At 35.9% G+C, this 27,744-nt stretch overlaps 1 protein-coding gene across 1 annotated transcript in view; it reads left to right on the forward strand.

Moving 5' to 3' along the window:
* The window catches only part of LOC145241167 (neuronal acetylcholine receptor subunit alpha-10-like), a 388,541-nt gene that overhangs the window by 302,047 nt on the left and 58,750 nt on the right, over positions 1-27,744 (forward strand). The gene's annotated exons all lie outside the window — the stretch shown is intronic.

Raw genomic sequence — 27,744 nt, forward strand, 5'->3', positions numbered from 1 at the left:
TGTGTGTGTTTGTATGCCTTGAAAGAACTTTTGACAGAGGCGACAGATTTGCACGATATCTGTATTATTTTCAAGGTTGACCCTTCGGGCGACAAATATCGAAAAATTAACTAAAAACATTAATTCCTTAACCCTAAACTAGGCACTTTTCATAGCAGAACAGGAGTGAATCTTGGCTGTCTGTTGGTTTCTCTATTTACCTTCTCCATGGAGAGACTTTAACCCATCTCCAACTATGCTTGCGCAAACCGGAACACATGACACATGGCACGCGATGCCCGGTCCCTGTTGTCATCTTTCGGCGCAAACCGACCCGGTTACTGGGTTTGACATCAGCCAAAACATGATTCAAATCTCTGTTATCCACTCATCGCTAAATAGATAATTATAAGATAGATAGGTAAATAGATAATTATAAGATAGATAGATAAATAGACAAAGAAATAACAGACAACTAAATGCTTCCACACGGCTATTATCTAGCGATATTTTGCAACCCGATATTCAACGCATATATTATTTTATGTATCTACATAAAATTTATGTATTTATTTTCAATATTTACTTCGACAGTGCTTGATACAAAGATAGAGCTAGGCAGTATATTTTCAAAACTTACTAATATATATGTGTATATGTGTGGGTTAGTTTGCGTATCATGTATATAATTCGACCTAGAAGCTGTTTGCGTATTATCAGCCTGATTTTTTTAATCATGGGTTTGATTTTAATGTTTATATTATATATTTTAATATGTTTATATTATTTGTTTAATGTGTGTTTTGGTCATCACCCTTTTAACTATCTTTTTACGACAACAATTAAAATGCTCTTTATTCAGGTTAAATGGCAGTATCTGGTTTAAAATAATATATTATGCAAGTATTAGCACAACACCAAAAGGTATACTTTGGAACATCATTATTCACAAAAGGTATCCTTCGAACCATCATTATGCACAATTTTCTGTCAAGAACCTAGACGCTTTCGGATTTGGTTAAAGTATACATCCGACTCTTAAGGAATAAAAAGTAATTGATTGGCTTTTTATACTTGTTCAAAAACTCTTAATTACGTGGCTTCAACAAAGCTAAGATGAATTAAAGTCTTATATTTTTTAAGAGATGAGAATAAACAACTTTACATGTAAAAACATGGTTTTCACAAAATGATTTCTTATATTTTCAATTCTATGATGCTTTTCAATGTATAAATGTTGCACCTGTTACACTTACACACGTAATCTGCAAAAACATTGAAACATTAATTACCATCTTTATTTGATACCAAAAGATATCGACTATTATCGGTATTCGTCGTTATAGAAAATAATTTAAGCCTCTATTAATCACTGAGGAAGGTCAGAGTCGATCGAAATATATTATTAATTAAATAGAATGTTGCTTTTTGCTTGTAACAGTACGTGTAGTGTTAAAAGATGTTTTTTTTTTTTGGAAAGCAATACAAAGTACTTGTATGTACATATAGGCGTTAAAACGTTGAACTTAAAAAGTAAAAATAAAATTTAATCGAAATGAATTTAGCGTTATCTTTGTTTGTTCAAATAATAACTGACTAGAGAGGAAAAAATATACGAGAAAACATCTTTTTCTAACGTCATCCTTGATAATGGGATTTTAATCCTGAAAATTCGGATTACACACTAACAACACCCTGTACATCCAACAATAATTATTGAAAAAAAATGGTTATTCAATAGTTTCAAATACTTGCAAAATCGTATAAGCAGCAGAAAAAAAATACATTGTATTGCCTTAAAAAAAATCCTTTATCGTTTTATTTATAGTTTTTTATTCATTGAAAAAGAAAAATTTCTTCGCATTGAATTTAGTTTTAGAAACGATTTCTCATATGTAAATATTTCTTTGCTTTATTGAGAGGTATGGATAAAGCACTACTGGCTCTCACGCCTGTGAACCTGAGCATACAGAACAAACAGATAAAATTACTATTGTTCGCATTTAATACAGTTCTGTGCTAAATGAACTTGTTCCAACTTCTCAGTAGATGTTTATCATTCTCTGGAATCATAGAATGCCAAACAACAAAAGAATAAAAACAAAAATGGTTCCAGTAAAGAATTCAAATCACGATCCTATGAGTACAGATGGGACGGCTAAATCTTTTTTAAATTAACAAATCTTCCGCCCGCCATTGTTTTATTTCCCATGGTGAAACCGAATACGTGTGACTTCCGGTTGACGTAAACAAATGAAAATTAGTAAACTTCTGTATTTTTTAGATGAGGATTTATTACTCGTATTATTTAGATTTTTCGGGCTATTGTTCTCATCTTGAGTGTAATATTTTACAATATTTAGGTTGATGTTACCTCCTACCTTGTTCTGGTGTATTTTGTCGAACTTGGGAATCTTTGTGCCCTAATGCATAGTTGTAAGATTGTACATCTAAAATTATAGATAGGCTTAAGGCTTCTAAAATTCATGCTATGATTTTCTGCAATAGTTCATGATGTATCGGATAAATTACTTTGTAAAATTCAGTTGTACATGAGACTGTTCTGCAGACTGAAGGGTCATTCTTCCGTGCGGGCGACACTCAAAAATACAATTGCGAATTACTTAAAACTTGTAGCTAAATATGTCTGACAGAACGAGAACATCTTACTCTCGTGTTTTTTATATAATATTTTATCAGTAGTTTTATTTAATACTAGTGCAGTTCTACATGTAACTCCTACATTTATTACTAGTGCAGGGTTACTTTCTTCAGCTATCTGTTTAATTTTCTGTTCACAATTCTTAATGAACCGAATTATAAAATCACTGATTGCGCAGATCAGAGCATCTCTAAGATGTATCAATCAATCTACCTATTAGTAAGAAAGCAATACTTGATTGCTAACGATTAATTAAAGAAAGCAATATTAGAACGAATGATAAACTAACCAAACCCGTGTACATTCATGAATATCAATCATTTACTGTTGATTATGATATTTCTATAGAAATTATACATGCACTAGCTGGACGCCCGGCGTTGCCCGGTCGTACAACACGCTTAAACATGATATTTTAATTTAATCAGATTGTGTATATATTATTATAAAATCAATCCTATGTAGATTATTATATATTAAGAGGAATAACTTGCCTGGTGGATTAATTCGCAAAAAATAAATAAATAAAATAATAATGATAATGTTGTTCATCAAATTCCGTCTGTGTTTGTTTACAATATCACGTCAGTTGATATTTGGGCTTGACGATGAATGCCCTGGAAAAGTCACTTCTGGCCAATGTTTAGTTTTAAAATATACAAAAAAGAAATGATTTGCGGTGATTTGAAATGGTACCTATTCTTTTATTGAAAATTGAACTTAATAAAATGAAATAGTGAGGTACATCCGGGTTTAAACCAGGGATCATTCGATCTGTAGTTGAATGCTCTACCCCTCAACAATATCTCGAGATGACAATAGATCTGTTTTTTAAAGAAGAAATAATTTGCTGAGATTTTATTATTTCCCTTGGCCGGTGTAACGTAAAATATTTCCCTGCAAAAGTTCTTCGTTTTTATCTATTAGAGAAAACAGCTATTTTTAAGATCAGATTTTTATGATTTTCAATACTTATCGAATGAATTTCTGAACAAAGCATATCTAAGACCACTGCCAGACATGTGAAATTTGCAAACGATAGGTTCCGAAATTACTGAGTCTATGAGAAAGGAGCTCACAAACCACAAAGTGACGTTTACATAAGAGTGGAGATTATTTGATAATATTAAATACTAGATTATTTTATAATATTAAATACTAGATTATTTTATAATATTAAATACTAGATTATTCAGCCCGGCGTTGTGCGGGTGTTTGGAGGTGTATGTTGAGCCCCCCCCCAAAAAAAAAAAAGAAGCGGTCAATTTTTTAAACTTTCACCCCTATTATGACCCCTTAAGATTTATTGTTTTGGGCTCAAATCAAGTTATATCCATGTCCAAGGAACCTATATCTAAAATTTCAAGTGTTTAGACCCCCCCCAAAAAAAAAATTATCGGAGGAGTTTGGTAGAGTTCTCAAAGGTCAAATCGTTGAACTTTGACCCTTTAACAGCCAAATTTATGGCAGAAAACCGATTACAAATATTTTCCCAAATCTCAGTACTCTGCATATCAGATTTCGAGTCTGTAGACAGTTATTGCGTAGAGAAATGTACACAGACACACAGAAAGACAGACAGACACGTTCACTTTTATAGATATATAGACTAGATTATTCAGCAATTTATGCTTTAATTTCAATTGTATGTTGTTTTAGTGTTCGTCAATAAGATTCGATTATTCTGGAATATGATTGTAGCTATGATATTGATTGCTCTAAAGATTATCAAATGAAAAATAAGCCCCGGTGTAGTTTGGTGGTGGTGGTGGCGACGGTGGTTCATTGTGCGTGAGTAAAAGTTACTCAGAATTTCTCTGCGTGATTATTTTGTTAGAGTCGGGTATGCCGGAATTAATGTAAGAAATTATGAAATCGGTTGACGTTCTCTAGTTATTTCCGAAAAACATGCATTAGTTATAGGCACGAAGCGTGTCCATATTGAAATTCTAATAATACGTAATAGATGCACAGATACTAAAGCTGCTTTCAGGAACGCCAGCAACCACTGTAAAAGAGTAATAAAAAATGCAAGAGAGCTATATGCCCAATCTGTTAAATCCAAAGTAGCTTGGTTCCCACCAGTTTTGGCAAATAACAAATAGGATCCTGAACAGAAGTGTGCGTTCTATCCCAACCATTATCAATGGCCAGAGGTCATCTCGTCAGCATCAGACAAGGTCAAACTATTTTCGAAGAACTTTGCAGCTAATTCTACCCTATGCGACGAAGCCATCAACTCCCCATATTTCTTCCTATAACACAAAACACGCTAGGTAATATACACATATCTGTGCGTGAGGTCGCCAAGCTAATCAAGAACCTTGATTCCAGTAAAGAAACTGGCCCTGACGGCATCCCAATTATAGTGTTAAAAAAGCTTCAACCTGAACTTGCTCCCATACTTACAAAACTGTTTAAGCGTTGCCTTAAGGAGAAGTGCTTTCCAACACCCTGGAAAACCTCATCAGTATGCCCTGTATTTAAGAATTCAGGTGATAAGTCATCTCCCTCTCAGTACAGTCCTATAAGTCTCCTGTGTGTTATGAGTAAGTTGCTGGAATCCATATTAAATAGAGAAATAGTCAACCACCTCAGCAGAAATAACCTCCTTAGTGACACGCAATATGGTTTCCGTTCTGCAAGATCTACCGCAGATGTGCAAACGGTTATATCTCATAGGATTAGCGAATCTCTTTACAAAGGCTACCTTTCTAGGGCAATTGCTCTTGACATATAAAAGGCCTTCGATAAGGTATGGCATAAAGGCCTACTTCACAAGATTTCCAGCTATGGTATAACTGGAAATGTTTTCTCAATCATTAAATCGTTTCTCTCTAATAGACTCATAAGAGTAGTGGTCGATGGACAAAAATCAGAGGCCTGCAGTATTAATGCTGGAGTCCCTCAGGGGTCCATCCTGGGCCCAACTCTCTTCCTGATCTACATCAATGATCTCCCTAAACACATACTTAAATCATTCGTTGAATTCTATGCTGATGACACGACCATCTACGGCAACACATCAAAGGCTGTAAATGACAAAGTTCTCTATGATTCTCTCTCCTCTGATCTCGAGCGTGTAGTTCAGTGGGGGAAGACGTGGCTGGTTACCTTTAATGCATCCAAAACCAAGCTCCTATCTTTACATCATCAACGCTCTGATCCACATCTGGCATCAATTGTAATGGATGGCTCTCGCCTAGGAGAAGCTCAATGTTTTGACAAGCTTCTGAGCTTGACCTTTACTCCTGATGTGAAATGGAACACATACATCAAGTCTGTTGCCAGGGTCGCTGGAAAGATGGTGGTTTCCTTCTACCGCTCCAGAAGATATCTCACTACTGATGCAATTCTCTATCTATATACAAGCCAAGTACGTCCAAGGATGGAGTACTGCTCCCATATCTGGGCAGGAGCTGCTAAAAACAGCCTATCCTGCCTTGACAGAGTACAAAATAGACTTCGTGGCTTAGTGAGGGATGTCCTTTTCTCTTCCCTGCAACCTCTCTCCCACAGAAGAGACGTTGCGAGCCTGTCTTTGTTTTACCGTTATTTCCATGGCAGGTGCTCGTCCGAGCTCCAATCTCTGGTCCCCCTCGCCAATCTTTTACGAAAAACACCCGTCTAGCTGAAGCCACTGTCAAAAATTTTCCCCACTCTCTATCTTTGCCTAAATCAAAACGTAGATTCCATGAACACAGCTTCTTTCTTAGAACAGCACGCCAGCGGAACGCTGTTCCGTCTGCCTGCTTCCCACCTGACTACAACTTGGATGTCTTCAAATCCAACGTAAACAAATTCCTGATGAACCGCCCCCTTAAGTAGACACTTTATGAAATCTCAACACTAACGTACAACGTACTGTACATGCAATAACCCTTATCCCTGAGTGGCTTCCGGGCCTTGATAAGTGGTGACCTCCTTGTAAAAAAAAGGAGTAAACAGATATTATGTCTTAAGGTAGACGAGAAAATAGAACTTTATTATAAAAAACTTTGTCTTTTCATTCTTCTGATATAATTTTGTCAGCTAAATATTTAAACAAGTAAAACGAATACGCGTCTTATCTATATATCTATAAAAGTGAACGTGTCTGTGTGTCTGTCTGTGTGTTTTTGTATCTGTCTGTCTGTGTACATTTCCCTACGCAATAATTCTGTCAATTTTTAGTCTACAGATTCGAAATTTGATATACAGGGTACTGAGATTTGGAATAATCGATGTGATTGGTTTTGGGCCAGAAATTTCGCTGTTAAGGGGCCAAAGTTCAACGATTTTACTTTTGAGAACTCTACCAAACTCCTCCGACAATTTTCGGTCTAAACACTTGAAATTTTAGATATCGGTTCCTTGGACATGGATCTAACTTAATAACTTGATTTGAGCCCAAAACAATAAAGGTTAAGTGGTCATAATAGGGGTCAAAGTAAAAAAATTTAACCCTTTTTTTTTGTTTTTGCTCAGCATACACCTCCAAATACCCGGGCAAAGCCGGGCTGAAATGCTAGTTTATTTATAATGTTAGCAATGTCAATATTATTAAAACCAATAAATAATTTCTATGGCAATAGCGGAAAATAATTGTAAACTAAATATTTTATTATACATTTGTTTTTAATTAGATATACATATTAGGCGTTACCCTGATGTCGTTTACTGTCGTTAAACTTTTATAATTGAATATCTTTTTAGTTGTTTTTAATACCAACTTATTCGTTTATAGAATTGAGAATTAAATCATGATATAGCTCAGCCATTAAAATAATAGTTCAATATTTTAACTGTTTGAATGCATAGAAATCTTACTTTCTTATACGGTTTATGTGTCAATTTGTTTGTAGCACTAATTTTAATGCAGCTCATATCGCTCGAAAATTAGAATTTAAATAAATGTTTTGTTTTTTTTTTAATCTGAATTTTCACTGATCCGTTATAATATTTTTAAAATTATTATGGTAATATATAAAATTATCATGATACTGTTGTTTTAATATGTAAAAAGTATTTTATGTAAAAAGTTATTTGATTGGTAAAAAGATTTTCTATTCGGAAGATTTTAAATTTCTTTTAATTTAATTTTCAAATCATCACAAGGTATTGATCATTTTTTTTTTTTTTTCAATTATTAACAAAAAAAATAATATGGCTGACTTAATTACGAAACAAGCCGAACATACAAATACAACCCTCACGAGTGAATAAATCCGTTCTGGCAAAAATTTACATTCACTGTGACTAATGTTTGTGCAAAATTACAAAGAAATTCAAGGAGTGGTTATTGAGAAAAGAGCGAATAAACGGACGATTTTGGGGTCAATTTTACCCCTATAGTGTCCCCTAGGGGAACAACCAGAGTAATCTCGGAAAAATCCGTTCCGACAAAATTTACTTTCACCGTAACTAATGTTTGTCCAAAATTTAAAATAAAATCCAGAACTTGGTTATTGAGAAAAGTGCTAACAGACGAGCGAGAGTGAATTATTAGGTCCAATCCCTCCTTTGTCAGGTTAAAAAACATATGCGTTCTGATTGATTTAATTTTATAATTAAAATTGTTTTTTTTATTATTATATTATATTTTCTGCCATGCCATTGCGTCTTTTATGCCTAAGAATATTTGATTAATATTAAGTGAAATATTTAATAACATTAAGTAATTTTATGTTGATAGAAGTAGTTGTCCCACAAAATTATTAATGCAGGGATTGTAACAGTTAAATGTAATTAGAATTAAAATGGTTAAATCGACAATTCGATTTAGGAACAATTTATTTTAATCTTAACAACACCAACAGTTTAGTTTCACGTAAATGTTTTTCTTCGGACGATCTCATTTTTAGTCGCGTGCAAGCGACTCTATAAGTCACTCCGTTGGTCTGTCGATCTGTCCGTAGCACTTTTTTGCTTGGCCTTTTTGGTTAAGATCAAATGTCTGTTGTTAATAGATGCTGTTCTTAGCTTTTTAAGCTTTTCTTGGCTTTTTGGCCAAGATCAAAGTGTAGTATCTTGTCCGGCAGATACTGCAAGCAAAGACCATATGTGGGGGAAGCCCCACATATAAGAAGTTGGTCAATGTAGGGGCAATCCTTCATACCAATTGTCACTATCCAGCTCCCCTACTCCCCGGGTAGTTGGTCCCCATTTCCCCTTCACTCCTCACATTAAAAATCGGCCTTGTGCCTAATTTGCTCGGTGGGGAAGCAAATAAAAACCCTTTTCTTAACCTTTTGGCCAAGATCAAAGTGTAGTATCTGTTCTTGCTACATGCTGTACTTATTGTGATATAAAGTGGGGGATCACTTTTCTGTATTAATTTAATGTAAAATGATCACCCACTTTACAACCAGTCAGTCTCAAAGCCATTCAAGTCATTCTCCAGATCATTCAAATTGCTTTTGAAAGATTCCACTTATTTTTAAGCATTCAAGTCATTCTTAAGGTCATTCAATTCATCCTTAATTTCTTTAACGTCATTCTAAGTCATTTACTTTTTATTTATTTCATAAAGTCATTTCAGCCCATTTTTCGGTCATTTTAGTTTATCTTTAAGAATTTCATGTCAATCCTACATTCACGCATTCATTAATTACACGAGAACACGCGACTAATGGCTATTGGCCTTGTTAAAATGGGTGTAGGTGATAGACAGTACGTTTACTTCCTCCCCCCCCCAAAAAAAAAAAGATGTACAAGGATCTCGTTCGGTTCAATAGGTGAACTGCAGAGTTCTCTGCCCGTGTTTATGTTCCTTAAAACAACTTTCAAAGTCGTGAAAATAACAACCTTATCTGTGTTTAAAGTTGCCTCATGCAAATATTCAGAATGTTTGTGGTTATAAATAGCTTCTACCAGTCCCATTATTAGGGCTAGGACAACAGAATATTCTTTTCGTTGGTTTTACTCTCGATTATATATCCGACACAGACACAATCAACCGAGAACCACATCACTCTACATAAAAACATAAGATATCAATGGATATATACATGAGAGTCAAAACAAGGAAAAGAATATACTGTTGTCCCAGCCCTACTCATTATTTAGTTTGTTGCACTTTGCTTTTTTATCAAAATAATTTTAACTTGATTTATTATAATATAGAATTAGTGTTAAAATTGATTAACCAAGGTGAACATGAATAAATAATGACAAGTTCATAACATTCAGTAAAATCTATATACCTACTAACTGGACGCTCGGCGTTGCCCGATCATACAATGCGCATAAACATATTTTAATTTATGTATATTGTGTATGTATTATTATAGTCAATCCTCAATTGAATATTATATATTACGAGGAATAATTTGCCCAGTGGACTAATTTGCTAATAATAATAATAATAATAATAATAATAATAATTGGGCTTGACGATCTTAAAAATAGTCTTTCTTCTCTTATAGATAAAAATAAAATTTACAGGAGAATATTTACATTACACCGGTTAAGGTTACACCGGTGTAACGTAAAAAAATTCCCCTGTAAAAATTCTTATGTATAAGAGAAGAAAGACCATTTTTAAGATTGGATTTTTTCGATCTGCGATACTTATCCAATGATTTTCTGGACAAAATATATCTAAGAACACTGCCAGAAATATAAATTAGTTTTGTGTGAAATTTTCAAAAGATAGACTCAGCCATTTCGGAACCTACGATAAAGGAACTCACATTCACACACACACGCATACAAAGTGACTTTAATATAATAATAATAATAATAATAATAATAATAATAATAATAATAATAATAATAATAGAGATAAAGTTGAGATTTTTTCATCTGATATTGATATTAAAAGCTTACTTTTTCTATTTAATAATTATTAAAACGAACTTAATATACACAGTCATGGACATGCGAGCGACTACATTAACGTTAAGTAATTTGTATATTCTTCTGAAATATTTACGTTAATTAGTTACTTATTCATTTTTATGGTTTCTTATCAAATGATTGGTTCATGTATTATGCATTTTATATTTAATATATATAATATCTAACAGCACATTTATACATAGGTTTTACATAATGGTGTAGAATTTAAAATGAGAACGTTCTAGCACACGGAAATTTATATTTATATATAAGTGGTCTTGTCGAGATGTGTGTGTGCGAAAAGTGTCTACCAAACTCATTTCTGAATATTTGGTCTACAGAGATGAAATTCGATATATAAGGTATTTAGACCAGTAGTACTCTTTCGATTTGGTTTTTAATCTGCAAAAATTCATGTTAAAGGGTCAAAATGGAAGCCAAAAAAAATTGACCATGGCAGGTAAGTCGAATAAAACATTATTTTTATTGTTACTTTTGCACATGCGCAAAATTAAACATTCATACTTCAAAGTCGCTTAATCTTAACGTTACATATCTATCTGTTCGTAACTCGGACGGTAAAGACAGTGAAGGGATAAATAACAAACAAGACTGAAGCGCTAAACGTCCTGATTCCTATTCTAGCAGATGGTACCCGAGTCTTTTTTTGTATATAAATTTGGAAGTCATTATTATATATTGGATAATAATCAATCGAGAATTGGCTCTATAATTTAAAAAAATCTGCATGAATTAAAATATGATATTTATACTTATTTTACGACCGGGCGACGCCGGGATGCCTGCTGTTAGATATTATATATATTAAATATAAAATGCATAATACATAAAACATTACGGCATAATCACGTTGACACACCGGTTCCCGCTGGATCACCGAAGTTAAGCAACGTTGAACCTGGTCAGTACTAAATGGGTGACCATTTGGGACTTCCAGGTGCTGTATGTGCTCTCCGCTTATCTCGGTCGTTCTGGCCTTCTCCTTGCCGCTGGACCCAAACAGTGCCGATTCAGGAGAGGTGTGGTTGGAATTGCGCAACCCTTGCTTCACAATGACACGCGCTACTGCCACTATAGGGGGTATCCTTTGTCTTTCAAGACTGAATGGAAGCATGGCATAATACATGCAATAAAGCTGCAATTATATTTACTTTAGGAACATCAGTTAATTCAAATATTAAACTGTGACTAGTTTTGCTATGAGAAAGTAATCCACTTTTTAGAAGCACCGAGGAAATGAAATTCGAAACATGAAGTTAGAAAGAACGACTACGTGCATTTTTTTTATTTTTAAATAAACGAATATTCATTTATTTAAAGTTTCAAATTTTCGCCTTATAACAAAGTCTTCATCAGTGATCGTTCTTCCACTTCTAATAAGTACATTTTGCGCGTGAACGAAAATTTGAAACTTTAAACTTTAAATAAATAAATATATAAAAAAAATTGCACGTTGTAGTTCTTTCTAACCTTCTGTTTATAATTAATTTTGTTTAGGTAAGTTCTCTTTGTTGTCTGTGTTAAAGGATAATCTATACTCGTTTATTTTCTTAGTTATATCCTCTCTTTCTCCTAATTCGCCACTTCCCTTGCTATTTCTGCCTATATTTTTTATTTTATTTTATAAAATACAATATTTTCGCTGTGACAGTTTATTTTTATTTTATTTTATTTATTTACAGGGTGTTGTTAGTTAGAGTCCAGGTTATTTTCATTTATTCAAACAATCTGTAAGCGAAAATGAAATCAGACGCCTTGCTTGTTTGTTTTGTATTATTATATTATATATGTTATTAACATATTTTTTATTCGATATTTTTTTTTTTTTTTTTTTTTTTTTATTTATTGATTTTTTTTTTCAAGACTATTGTTGAAATGAAGACTAATGTTTATCTTTCGTATACCGTAATTTGGATTTTCGTCTATCCGTAAATAAATCATTAAGTCGGAATCGAGAAAAGAGGCTGGTGCGTCGAATACACGTGGGGAATAACAATTCAAACAAGAAAACCAATTAAATTCGATCGAGCATTAACCCGAAAATAAACAAGTATAAAAAATAAACAAGTATAAAAAATAAACAAGTATAAAAAATAAACAAGTATAAAAAATAAACAAGGTATGAAAAGTAAACAAGTATTCAGATAATTACTTCCCTTGTTTTGTTTTTTCGAAACTATTTTATAAAACTATTTATTTCGAAAGTTGGTATAAATATTAGTCCGTGCATCGACTTTTATATACTGTAAAACAATATATTATATAGGACATAATCACATTGACCCGCCAGTTCCCATAATATAACTAAAGGTAAGAGATAAAAAGATGAAAATAATCGTTTGTGAAATCAAAAATTACGCTCGATTTTTTCCCGCTTCCAATACCGAGTCCGATACACAAAAATGTTCCGCTTATTCTAATTAATTGTATAAACGATACAATGACCTGTGGCGTAGTGTAAAAAAGTACTTTGTAAAATTCAGTTGTAAGTTACACACTAGTGTGGGTTGAAGGTTCAATTCTCAGTGCGAGCGATACTAAATGTAATTGCAAATTGCTTATGTTTTTTTTTTATCCAGTCATATCTGATGGAACGAGAAAATGCTTCCCCTAAGGGTTAAATAAATGGTTCCGTTTGAAATTCCCTGCAGATTGCCGAGTTCGATAGAAAGATTCCCGAGTTCGACACGTGAAGAAGGTCGGAAATTGCATCAACCAACACGTGTTGTGAAAAATAACATTCAAGACGAGAAGTGTAGTCAGAAGAATCCAAATAATATATTATACACTTGTCAGACACAGTTCCCTCATCGTCTGTTGACAAAACTGATGTTGAAGTTGACTTATCAAAAGAGATAACAAGAAAACAATCGCAGAAAAAAAAACGCGTTAAGATAGATGTAGAAAAGCAAACCATTTATATCTTAACTACATTGTGCGAATTTGGACCTTTTGAGGGTGACGCCTTATACACCCCCTCTACTCTTTGAAATATCACCAGGAAAGGGACAGTCACGTGGTTTTGTTGACTTCGGTTCCGGGCATAACCTCTGCTTCTGATATACTTTCATTATTAATTTAAATTTGGTATCTGTGTTGCAATATTGTTATAATTGTGTCGAATCTGATCACAAAGATTTAGATGATTATATTTATAGCCAGGGGCGATTAGCACGAATCTATTACGTACTAGAATCGCTGTATGATTATACTAAATCTCTTGACACCAGAATGGAACTATACTCTGCTGATCCTGACTGGATTAATACTATCATTTTTTTTTTTTTTTTACTTTGAATTCTTTAAAATTTCAAATATCTGGCAGGATTGAGGCTTCCATTTTTTTCTTGGCACAAAAATACTCAATATTAGCAATTGAATAATTTTCGTTTCTCTACAGTAGTTATTTCTTTGGCCATCATTTTGTGGATCATTTTTCTTTTAGACTCAAGAATCTGTGTCTCTAAAGCAGAAACTATGTCAGCGTCATCATCATCACTTACTAAGAGTTCTCACACAGGCCATTGCCAAAGATCATTCACTGGCAATAACCTGTGGTGATTCCTGGAGTTGGAGTTAGATCACCCACAGATTTCCACCGCTCTCCACCTTTCTTCATAATCATCGCATATAACTTCACGTTATCCCAACAGCCGATTGCCTTTGACTTCTAGCCATTGGTATATTCTGGGGTGTGGGTTATTATTGTTATTATTATTAGTAATAGTAATGATAGCATTAGTATTATCTATCAATGCTCAATTCAGATAGGGTAGTGTATTATCCGTTCGATTCGCAAGAGGCCATCCTCCAAGGCATTATCCCCTCCTTTGAGGGGAAATGTAGTATTAGTTTGTTCGTAATGAACTTACACTCTTAGGAAGTATATTGTTTTTAGGGGTAGTATCTGTTCTGTAGCCATAATAGCATCCTCTGCTTTTCTTTTTGGAATAGTATAGTATCTTAATTCGATATATGTACTAGCATTTGTGCTAGCTTTTTTAATATAGAGATTTCGGTCATCCGTAACTATAAAAAAAAAAAAAACGGATGCTCATGAAGAAATTTTTTAAGGGTGATTACGCTTCGACAGCGAAAGAATTACTTCTTGATGGTGCATCTTTTATGCAGCTTTTTATGCGAGCAAAGAAATGAATAATGTCAAGAGAGAGCTAATGCATTCATTGTGGAATGTTCCGTTGCTTACGGAACAGCTGGAATGGCCCTTATTGATCCGGCCCGATGAGTTTTCATTCTCTCGAGGAGAGCCGCCTTTGCCGAGCTGCAAATGGGACAAATACGGTCGGACATGCAGATATAATGCAGGAGATCTCGTCTATCATGGCGATTTCGTTTTCGCCGTCTTCTTTATCTCACTTGTCAGTGCTTTTTTTACATTTCTCATTTTACTTTGTTTCCTGTTATTATTACTTGCGAAGCAGATCGCTTTTGATTGCGCTAAGATGGCGCTAGAAAAAGGGAAGCAAAACAGAATCTGGTTGCGATATTTGCTTTTCAACAGTGGCAGCCTTATAGTTTCTCAACGTGCAGCATAGTTAACACTTTCTTTTCTGTATTAAATAATACTTTCAGCCAGGAAAGACTCACACTCGACTAAGCAAATGATTGCAAATAACATTGCATAAGGTTTATATACTCCGGCATCAATATGACGACTAGAATCATTTTATGCGATGAAGAGATTAATATAAGTCGATTTTATTAGGTTGGTGCAAAAATAATGTCGTTTTTATCAGATATGTATACGTCAAAAACGACATTATTTTTGCACCAATCTAATATATAGGGCAAATTTTTGTAACTATGCCCAGCTAAACAAAATCTATACGAATGATGTTCCAGAAGTAATGCCTCCTATTTTTATTCCGCCTGAAAGGATCATAGGGAATTGCAATTTGCATTGTTATTATGACTGAACTTATGCATTTCATCTCTACATTACGGATATTAACGATGTGGGACTCTAAGAAAGCAACCTCTGTTATGTACGTGCGCCAGAAACAAATATATGTCATTGAATCCCTCCTTGCAGAAAAAAATTGAATCGATCAACACTCACCGGCGCCAGTTGAACGTTTACGAAGCGGATGCAGTTGATGTCCGCACAGTTAAATGGGTTCGTTGATTTCAGAGTGGCGACAGATATGGGAATGGCAAAGCGCACTCCGGGATTTTTCGACCGAGACATCAAAAGAGGTTGGCAAAAATTCATTTGGAATGCGGTGACTATGTAGAAAAATAAATTCCGAAGTACAAAAGGTCGCTTGTTCTAATGGTACCGCTCCAGTCTTTTTTTAGTTAAAAATAAATTAAGCTTTACCCTTGGTTCTATCCTCGGGTTAGAAAACTTCTCACACCTGTCAAAATTCTATATCTCTACAGAGTCGCAATTCACCCGTGTATTGGGGTATTCTTGTATTATCTTGGTTGGTGCACTAGCCACAAGTCTCTTCCTCTTGAATAAGAAAAGAATTATAATCTAATAGGTCTCGCACTGTCCACCAAGCTTAAGCCTCTGTCGCAACGCCACTGAGTTGCATCCTTGAAGTTGTTTTATAATTGCTTACGTTAAATGCTGCCAAGACTAAACTTTTTTCTTCAATAATTACAAGAAACCTTCTCTACCACCAATAGCAATGGGCAAAGACTCTTTATCTGAAAGTACATTTTTTAAACTCCTAACGTTCACAGGAAACATGAGTTGGAACAATTACATTGAGAGCATTGCCAGGAACGTTGCGGAGAAAGTAGTTTCTCTCTACCGTGCTAGAAAGCTACTAATGCCCAAAGGTATCCTGTACCTCTATAAGGCCACCATTCGCCCATGTATGGAGTATTGTTGTCATATTTGGGCTGGTGCATTTGCTACTAGTCTCTCTCTCCTAGATAAGGTTCAAAAGAGAGTCGCCAATCTGATAGGTCCTGAACTGTCATCTAAGCTTCAGCCTCTGTCCTATCGATGAAATGTAGCATCCCTCTGCCTGTTCTACAAGTACTTTAACGATGAATGCTCCGACGAACTCTAAGCACTTGTACCCCCTCGAAGTAAATACCCCCGACAAACCTGACAAGCTGCTACATCCCACCCCTTCACAGTAGAGATCCCTAGATGTAAGAGAGCCTTCTATTCCAGTAGTTTCTTTCCCAGAACCGCTAGACTTTGGAATTCCCTTCCGGGTTCCTGCTTCCCCAACTGTACTGGCATGCAGAAGCTCAAATGTAACGTAAACCGACATCTTGCTGCCCAACTCCCCACATAGTACCCCTGTAGCTTATGTCCTTGATAGCCCCCTACATCAAAGTGGCAATGTGCCTTGTTTGGGGTGAAAATGTAATTTTTTTTTTTTTTAAGCGAAAGTATCCTCGACCCATCCGACTATCAGCTAAATCACACTCCTTCGGTGTATAGATCCCTGGATGCCGGAAGACTTTCTTTAATAGCGTATTTGCCTTTTGATGCTCCCTTTCTGCACTCTATTTCCCCAACAGCACCAAACATGCAAACATTTTAATGCAATGTACTGGTGGTATCAGATCAGACTGTCTGAAGATATTGGCTTCTTAAGACGAAATACACCTAACATTGATGCTTTTTGCTTTTCTATTCCATTTTTGCAAAACTTTATTATGTTCCTCAAAATTAAAAATAAAAACAACAACCCGCCTTTTCCCTCTTCCCATTTCTCTTTCTATTTCCCCCACTTCCTGACAGGTTTGCTAACTTAAAATGTATCAAACATTAATGCTGTAACCTTTTTTGTGGTGCTACCAGATCAGGCTGTCTGAAGATATTGGCTTCCTGAGACGAAATGCACCTAACATTGATGTTTTTTGTTGTTTTTGTACTTCCTTTTTGCAAAATTTAATTATGTTCTGCAAAACACAACAAAAAAAAAAACACTTTTTCCCCCTTTTTATCCTTCTTCCTATTTCCCCTTGTCTCTTTCTATCTCCCCCACTTTCTGACTTGTTTCCTAATTTAAAATGTACCAAACATTAATAGTATAACCCGTTTTCGTCTCCCATTGCAAAACTCATTCAGGTTCTGCAAGGCAGGGAAACCATAAAATCCACTATAAAACAATCAAACCAAACACGATAAACAAGCGATGGAGAATACAAACAGCTAAATGCAACATGAATACTATTTCCAAAATAACTGTATTCGGCATTAAATACCCCGAAAAAGGTTGATATGCCGTAAAAAAAAAAAAAACCATCCAAACCATTTCCCTTCTCTCATTGCAAAATTCATTCATGTTCTGCAGGGCATGGAACAAAAACGATAAAATCCACTATAAAACAACCAAACCAAACACGACAAACAAGCGATTGAAGATACAAAGAGCTGAATGCAACATGAATGCTATTTCCAAAATTACTAGATTCGGCATTGAATAACCCAAAAAAGGGTTGATATGCAATAAACCAAAACAAAACAACCAAACCAAACTCTACAAATAAATATTTGAAGATATAAAGCACGTGAAGCATAAAAAAACTATTTTCCAAAATAACTTTGTTCGGCATTTAATGGCCTAAAAAGGGTTGATATGCCGTAAAACAAAACAACCAAACCAAACTTAATGCAATGTGAACAAGCATAGTCAGCTCGTCAGCCATGTTGGCTCCTACAAGTGATGATACGTTTGAGATGAATAAAGTTTTTCTAGCATAAAAAATCCAGTACGTATTATTTAGATTGTTTTTACTACTACTCCTGTTTTGAGTTTTATTCTCACAACGTTTTGCCCGATGTAACCTCCAACCTTTTTTTATGTGCATCTTAACAATACTAGAAAGAATTTTTTTCCAGATGAACCATAGTCGTTAAAATTTGAAACGTGTTTATGAAATGGAAAAAGTGGTTTCAATTCTGTATTAATTTGCATCCGTACTGATTCAATATAAGGCTCCTGATATTTTTAGATGAGAAGTGATATGAATTATTACAAAACAATCAGAATCCAGTGCCAACTTTTTTCTGTTAGTGGTCATAATTTCCTGTAATATTTTCTGAAATACTAATAATGTAACAGAGCACGGACGCGCGTATGCAAATGAATGCGAAATGACGTCACCAATAAAGAAAAAACTATAAAAAGGGAGAAAGAGCACGTTAGAGACGTGGATGACGTTCGAGAGCACGATAAAGACGTGGGTGACGTAACAGCCGTGATGAGAAACCCCGCATGGCGTGAGAAGGAGAAAAAAAGTCGTTGTTACAAAAGAAAAATTTATTACTTGTCTTATGTTTCGTTTGCGACTGTGTCTACAACGTGTTGGGTCTACTTGTATAAACGTGTGTAATGGCACAATGATGCAGTTGTGAGAAAACTAGAATAACGAGTCGTATAAAACGACTAATTCCATTCCGATTGATATTGGGGACCAAAGTTGAACAGAAACGAATTATAAGCTAACGAACATTAGAGACGCTGTTCTCATCTGATTGATATTTTTCCGATGCTGTATGATGTAACTTCCGATGGGACGACAATATTATATCTCAAAAGCATACGAGAATGACTACGATATTTAATTACGCGTAGAAGGGGTAATGAGCTGTTAGGTTGAATTTGCACCAGCAACTGCTCTTGTGTTACGATAAGCAAAGGGATTGGTAATCATTACAGCGAAATGTCTAGTCTGTGGCCGTTGGCATTCATTAGTGTGTCTGTACGTCGTTGCGAATTCATTCTCTGTCTAATGAAACAATCCAAAAGTGATGGAAATTATAATAACTAAACATGGTATAAATTGATGTATATATGTGTATGTGAGAGAGAGAAAGAGAGAGAATGTGTGCATGGGGACAGTTCTCAGCCTATACACAAATTTTTGGATCTACAGATTGAAATTTGGTATATAGGGTATTCAGACACGTGAAAAACGTTTTAATCCGTTTTCATCTAGAAAAAAGGGTTGCTAAAGGGGTAAAAATCGCAAAATTGGCATGTGAAGGTCATCAGATGTTTATGTCTGCTAACTGTTTCACGAATGCGCAGGCATGAATGATTCACATGACAGATTCCTTATGTTAAGAATAAGTAGTTTAGAAACATTTTTTAAAGACGTGTCAAGCTGACCTAATAGTAATCGCACTTAGGTTCACTGTCTTTAGAATTTGGTTTCAATCTCAGCTCGGGTATCATTTTTTTGCTTACAATAAGTGAACAGTTTAGAAAAAAGAACATAATACTCGCATGCACATGTCTCAGTTTCTGTATGAATTAAAATATAATATTTATGCGTATTTTACGACCGGGCAATGCCGGATATCCAGCTAGTAATTTATAAAACTCGTAATGTCTGTCTCCACTTTTTCAAACTGCATCTCGACCGAGGCGCAGTGTCGCAAGGTGAATCAAATGATTGCATTTTTGGAACCGTTGTTTATATATCTATAATATAAAGCTGAATGTCTGTGTGTGGGGGGGGGAGGAGATGTGGTCACGAATAGGCTCCTATATGGTTGACTATTTTTAAAAAACTGATTACATATAATGGTAGGAGATTATCGAGACACAAGAACGGGTATGTTTGATCCTGTAGAACGGCGGTTCATTAAAATTGTGGGGTCTGCATTCGCGACTGGCCCACAAAGTATGGAAATAAAAAAAAATTTAAATTAAAGAAAACGTTTACAAGTGTTTTTGATATAGATGTACATAAGAATACTTTGATAAGTATGTTTTAACTTAAATAGGGATGGTATAATAAAATTGTGGGGTCCGTGTTCGTGCCTGGCCTCCATAGGATGGAAATAGGCACAAACTTTAATAAAGACTTTTCATATCTATCTGCGTAAGTATATTTTGATAATTATGTTTCAGTTTGAAGAAATATGGTATAATAAAATTATGGGGTGTTCGTTCTCACCTGACCTCCATAGAATGGAAATATGTCACAAAGTTTAACACGGTTTTTTAATATAGATTCACAGAATATTGTGCAAAGTGTTTCAGTGTGAACAGGTATGGTATAATAAATTATGGGGTTTATCTATTTTATTTTTACTTTCATCATATTTTGCTTTGGTTTTGATACCCCCAAATTCAACCCAAATTTACAACCCTTCCTTTTCATAACCTATCATACTTTCATGAATCAGATTCCATTTTCTGTACGCTGTTTTTGAACCTAGTCAGCGACGGGTACTTTTGCTAATATATATATATATATATATATATAAACTCTGTGGACCAACGAAGGGGTGCTGATGGCGTTAGTCCGTAAATTTTGACTCGACTAGTTAAGTGAAGAAAAAAATAATTTTCTTTTTAACTGATCGAAATAGCTCCCAGAAAGACCATTTCGAATAAATTGATCCAAAATATAATTATTTGTTTTTATTCAGGATAGTACATGCACGGATGACGAGTTTCGTCATTTTATTTTGGATGCCGAGGTGTAAAGATCGGCCGATACAAAGTGGGCGTCACGCGAGAACATGATGGCAATTAATAATGGTGGAAGTTTAACAGAATTTTATTATTTAAGAGGACGGCTACACAATAATTTGTTTACATTGAACTTGAAAACGACAATATTGTAGTCAGCTAGGAAGAATCCCGCTGTGTTGTATTCAACAGGCGATTAGTTTTAGGAAATAAACTTTGCCGATGACAGTTTTGTTTGGTTTTAGGTAGAGAGAGGAAGAAGGAAGAAACTAATTTTCCTGTCCTGAAACGAGTATTCTTCATATATGTAACAGAATTTAAGCATATCTTTTTATCCATGCTATTAGATACAAAGAACTTTGTGAGTTCGTTCCCTATGTACTCTAAAACGGCTGGGCTGATTTTTATGAAATTTCACACTCAAATGTACTTTGTGTCTGGCAATGTTCTCATATAGGTTTTCTATCAGAATGTCTTCGATAAGTATCGGTAATCGAAATAATCTAATAAAGGAAGGAGCAAGCGATTTTGACCAAAGTTAACACCTTACACAGCCTAACCTCTCAAGGGCATTTTATTAGTTTTACTACCACACAAACCGAAGGCTTGGCATATAAAATCTGCTGTAGGTTCTTTGATATGACAGGGGCGCGTTCGAAATGAATGTTTCTGTCTAGAGCACAACTGAAGTATAATAAAATTATGGGGTGTTCGTTCTCACCTGACCTCCATAGAATGGAAATATAAAAACTTGACTTTTATATTTTAAACTTTGATTCAAGCCAATATTTATACAAATTAATTTTATAAAATCAAGCAGCATGTTTTTATAAAATCAACATTAGGTTCTCTACAGTGCAATGTAAATGACAATGTATTGTGAACTAAGTCACTGCAAGAAGCATGTGAGCTTTCTCCTGGTGCACCGCGATGGGTCCCCAACTAGAGTAGGCAATCAATTGATTTGATTGAAAAATATGCGATTTAACAGATTTCGATGAGAATAAAAATATGGACGTGTTAAACATTCGTCGATCATCATTCAGTCGCGTGCAACTTCAGATCACCTTGCTAGTTCATAAATAAATGAAATTATATATTGCTTAGCCACATATACCAGCAGTTTTGAGGTTATAATTTACCCAGGTCAGCTAGGGTTAACGTATGATTCAATGTCGGTTGTTTTGTTTGCCCATAACTTCTTAAAACGCTGATATATAACTAATATATAATATTATAGTACTATAATATGTATGTATGTATGTATGTATGTATGTATGTATACGTGTATGTGTGATGAAAAAATAGCTGATTTATTAATTCATCGAATGTTTAAACAAAGAATAAAAAAGAAAAATTTGCATATTCCATGGTATTTCAAAAATTAAGCTGTTCTCTTCAGAAAAAAAGAACCAGCAAAATAAAAGTAAAAAATTACTAGTTTGCATAAATTAAAAAAAAGACATATATACAAGGGGAATTCCAAATGTAAAGTCTCCTATTTTTAACTAAAATATAGGAAGAGCTACGAAGACAGAAGTTCTGCCATTAAAATGAGCGACCATTTGTGCTCAAGAATTTTATTTCTGCATGGTCATCACCATTCTCAGTGCACTTTTGCCATGAAATGCAATGACACATCTCCGCTTTTGGTGCAAGTCCATGTTAAGGTGGCTTTCTTAGAGTCTCACACTGTCAATATCTGCAACAAAGAGATGAAACTTTCAGGTCATGAATGCATAAATTTAGTCATAATAAAAATGCAATTTGCAATCCCCTCTAATTTATCAGGGCGAAATAAAAAAAATAGGAGGCTTTACTTTTGGAAGTCTCTCATATATGAATAAGAAAATGCACTTAGCTTTAAAACGTTATGGCAGCTTTGCGATTTTAGCCAATCCTCTAAAGTGAAGGAGGCGAGTAGAAGTATTACTTCCACTATTTATTTATATTCATTGTGAGTTTCAATATTGTTTTTATTTCAATAGACAATAGAAACTTACATGTATAGAATACTGCCGTCACATCTGCTACTAGTCTCTCGCTCCTGGACAGGGTCCAAAAGAGTCGCCAACCTTATAGGTCCCGAACTGTCATCCGAGCTGCATCCCTCTGCCTGTTTTACAGGTATTTTAATGGTGGATGCTCTGGCGAATTACAAGCACTTGTACCCCCTCGACGAAAATACCCCCGACGAACTCTACAAGCAGCGAAGTCCCACCTCTACACAGTAGAGATCCCTAGATGTAGGAAGGCCTTCTACTCTAATAGCTTCTTCACCAGAACTTCTAGACTTTGGAATTCTCTTCCGGTTTCCTGCTTTCTCAACTGTACTGACATGCAGAAGTTCAAGTGTAATGTGAACAGACATCTTGCTGCTAAATCGCCTACATAGTACCCTGCAACTTAGGTCCCTGGTAGTAGCCACCTACATAAAAGTGGCAATGTGCCTTGTTTAGGGTGAAAATGTCTACCATTCCTATCTGTTTATGTTTGTTTCGTATGTTAATTGTCAATTATTGTTACACAGAATGATAAATTTTTTTGTTCTATAAGTAATACACTACCTGAAACCTCTTCGTTTAAACTCCTCGGCTTACCGTTCACAGGAAATATGAATTGGAACAAATAGATCGTGGGCATTGCCAAGGCTACTGCGAAGAAGGTGTGCTCTCTCTCCCTCTCTACCATTCAAGGTTACTTACGCCTGTGAGTATCCTGTAGACCTACAAGGCTATCATTCGCCCATGAATAGAGTATTGTTGCCACATTTGGCCTGGTACATCTGCTACTAGTCTCTCACTCCTAGACAGGATTTAAAAGAGTCACTAAGCTAAGAGGTTCTGCACTGCCAACTTAACTCAAACCTCTGTCCTATCGGCGAAATGTTGCATCCCTGTGCCAATTTTACAAGTATTTTAATGGAAGATGCTCCAACGGACTCCAAGCCTTCATACCCTCTCGACTAATCGAACAAGCAGAAAAACTCCCCCCTGCACCGTGGAGATCCCTAGCTACCGGAAAGCTTTATACTCTAATAGTTTCCACTATCGAACTGCTAGATTTTGGAATTCCCGCCTGGGTCCCTGCTTCCCTGATTGTACTGACATGCAGAAGTTCAAGTGTAATGTGAACAGATATCTTGCTGCTCAACTCCCTACATAATATCCCTGCAAAATTTTCCTGAATAGTAGCCCCCCCCCTTTTTTTTTTAATTTCACATTTTACCCCAAACAAGGCGCAAAACCACTTAGTCATAAGGGGCTACTATTTGGGATAGATTTGCAGGGATACTATGGAGGGAGTTGGACAGCGAAATGTCTATTTACATTACACTTGAATTTGAGCATGTTAGTAAAGTCGGGGAAACAGGGGTCTGGGATTGAATTCCAAAGTGTAGCAGTCCGAGTGAAAAATCTAATTGAGTAGAAGGCTTTACGGCATCTAGGGATCTCAACAATGTATGAGTGGGATTTTGCAACTTATCGGGTTTATCGAGGGTATTGTTGTCGTGGGGGTATTAGGGCTTGGGTTTCGTTAGATCACTTGTCATTGAAATACTTGTAAAACAGGCACAAAGATACCACGTTTCGGTGATGAGACAGGAGTTGAGAGTTAGTTGATTGTTCAGGACCTATTAGGTTAGCAACTCTATTTTTTTAACTCTGTCTAGGAGCGAGAGACTAGTGGCTGATGCACCAGCCCAGATGTACAATACTCCATGCATATGCGAACCATGGCCTTGTAGAGATACAGGATACTCTCAGGTGAAAGTAGCCTTTCAATGTCACTGTACCGTGTTTGGGGTTAAAAAGCAGTAAAAAATATTGATTGTTAATAATTTGGACGATTGTTTTATTCTATGATAATTAAATTAATCTTAAAGTCTAAATTAATAGCCAAACAAGTACTTGCTTATGTGTCTGCATTTAGCTATCAATTCTATATGGATTTCTAATATTTTCGTTGTTTAATAAAGTCAAGATTCCTCAGTAACTTTAATAGTCTTACAACTAAGTCTAGCATGCGGTAACGGGGAATTCAAATGAACTCTCAGCAGTAAATCCTATCAACCTTGCCCCTAAGCATCAGTGACATTTTTCCCGGTGCCAATTGGACCTGACCACATTATCCCTTACCGCATCTTGCACCAAAGACTCCTCCATAGATCACTTTTCGGAGGTTAAATATACGGAACGATCAAAAAGGGGGCGGTCTTTCTCTGGTAATTAAATACCGGCTCACAGCTGAACTTGACGACATTCAAGGGTTCAAACGATTGTACAGGTTTCCGAACCTGCAAATAATTCATGTGATATTGCTTACCAATATGGCGGTCGTTTCTTGTGATGCTTTTATTTAATGGAATCATATCAGTCATTTTGGATAACCTTTCACTGCCTCCCTCTCTCTCTCTCTCTCTCTCTGTATATATATATATATATATATATATATATATATATATATATATATATATATTTGTGTGAGTGTAATTTTGAAAACGTACAAAATTCCTTAAGATGCAGATATATTTTTTTGAAATCATTAGATCATTAATAGTGATATTTTATTATTCATTTCGAATAATAAAATATTAATTATCAGAGAAAGAATGCTTCAAATTAAAGGTTTCAGGTGTTACTTTTTTTTTCGTAATTAAGTGTCCTTGCCTCGTGCTGTTGTTGATCATTAGGGCTAGGACAACAGCATATTCTTTTCATTGTTTTGATTCACGAGTATATATCCGACACAGTTAATCAACCGAAACCATATCACTCTTTATAAAAGCATATAAGATATCAACGGATACACACTCGAGTCAAAACAATGAAAAGAATATGCTGTTGTCCTAGCCCTATTGATCATGCATCGTTTTAATAAGATCTGACTGTTGCATCAACAACACCACAATGCAAACACACTGGGGAAAAGTCAAGATAAAAAAACTGATAAAATTAAACATAGTTTACAAAAGTATTTTTTTCTGTTTGTTTGATTTTTTTAGTTTTTGTTTAAAGTTTTAAATTTCTTGAAAATGCTTTCAAAGCAATTTCCCATTTTATTATATGTATTTTGTTTTTTTTTTATTATTCAATTGTCACCCCAGACAAGGCACATTGCCTTGGAAATAGGGGGCTACTATCGAGACATAAGTTGCCGAAACATTATGAAGGGAGATAAGCAGCAAGATGTCTGTACACATTACACCTGAACTTCTGCATGTCAGTACAGTTGGGAAAACAGAATCACAGAAGGGAGTTTCAAAGTCTAGCAGTTCTGGGGAAGAAACTATTGGAGTAGAAGGCTTTCTTTCACCTAGGGATCTCTACTATGTAGGGGTGGAAATTAGCTGCTTGTCAGAGGTATTAATGTCGAGGCGGTACAAATGCTTGGAGTTCGTCAGAGCATTCACCATTAAAATACTTGTAGAACAGGATGAGGGATGCAACATTTCGTCGATAGTAAAGAGGCTGAAGCTTAAATGACATTTCAGGGCCTATCAGGTTGGCGACTCTCTTTTGAGCCCTGCCCAGGAGTGAGAGACTAGTAGCAGATGTACCAGCGCAAATGTGACAACAGTACTCCATACATGGGTGAATGGTGGCCTTATAGAGGTACAGAATACTTTCAGGCATAAATAGCTTTCTCGCACCGTACAGAGAGCCCACCTTCCCCGCAGGAGAGGACTTTTGTGGCCTTTGGGCCAAGATCAAAGTGTAGTATCTGTTCCGGCAGATACTGCAAGCTATGACTAGCTATGACTAGCAAAGACCAGATGTGGGGGCAACCCCACATGCCTGACCATTAACCAGCTCCCATTTCCCACCTCTCGGGAGCTGGTCCCCTTTTTCCCTTCCCCATCCCTTCACTCCTCACATTAAAAATCGGCCTTGTGCCTAATTTGCTCGGTGGGGGAGCAAATAAACACCATCTGTTCCGGCAGATACTGCAAGCAAAGACCATATGTGGGGGCAACCCCACATATAAGACCTTGGTCAATGTAGGGGCAACCCTTCATACCAATTGTCACTATCCAGCTCCCCTACTCCCCGGGGAGTTGGTCCCCATTTCCCCTTCACTCCTCACATTAAAAATCGGCCTTGTGCCTAATTTGCTCAGTGGGGGAGCAAATAAATACCATCTGTTCCGGCAGATACTGCAAGCAAAGACCATATGTGTGGGCAACCTTACATATAAGACTTTGGTCAATGTAGGGGCAACCCTTCATACCAATTGTCACTATCCAGCTCCCATTTCCCACCCATAGGGAGCTGGTCCCCTTTTCCCTCCCCCTCCCTCTCTCTCCACATTAAAAAACGGCCTTGTGCCTAATTTGCTCAGTGGGGAAGCAAATAAATACAATCTGTTCCGACAGATGCTGCAAGCTATGACTAGCAAAGACCAGATGTGGGGGCAACCCCACATGCCTGACCTTTAACCAGCTCCCATTTCCCACCTCTCGGGAGCTGGTCCCCTTCCCCCTCCCTTCACTCCTCACATTAAAAATTGGCCTTGTGCCTAATTTGCTCGGTGGGGGAGCAAATAAATACCATCTGTTCCGACAGATACTGCAAGCAAAGACCATATGTGGGGGCGACCCCACATATAAGACCTTAGTCAATGTAGGGGAAACCCTTCATACCAATTGTCACTATCCAGCTCCCCTACTCCCCGGGGAGTTGGTCCCCATTTCCCCTTCACTCCTCACATTAAAAATCGGCCTTGTGCCTAATTTGCTCGGTGGGGGAGCAAATGAATACCATCTGTTCCGGCAGATGCTGCAAGCAAAGACCATTGCCCTTGTGGCAAGCTTCTGGTCCATGTAGGGGCTACCCT

Source organism: Euprymna scolopes, chromosome 2, assembly GCF_053919585.1.
Source record: "Euprymna scolopes isolate OS-2025 chromosome 2, ASM5391958v1, whole genome shotgun sequence".
In the NCBI taxonomy this organism is placed as follows: domain Eukaryota; kingdom Metazoa; phylum Mollusca; class Cephalopoda; order Sepiida; family Sepiolidae; genus Euprymna; species Euprymna scolopes.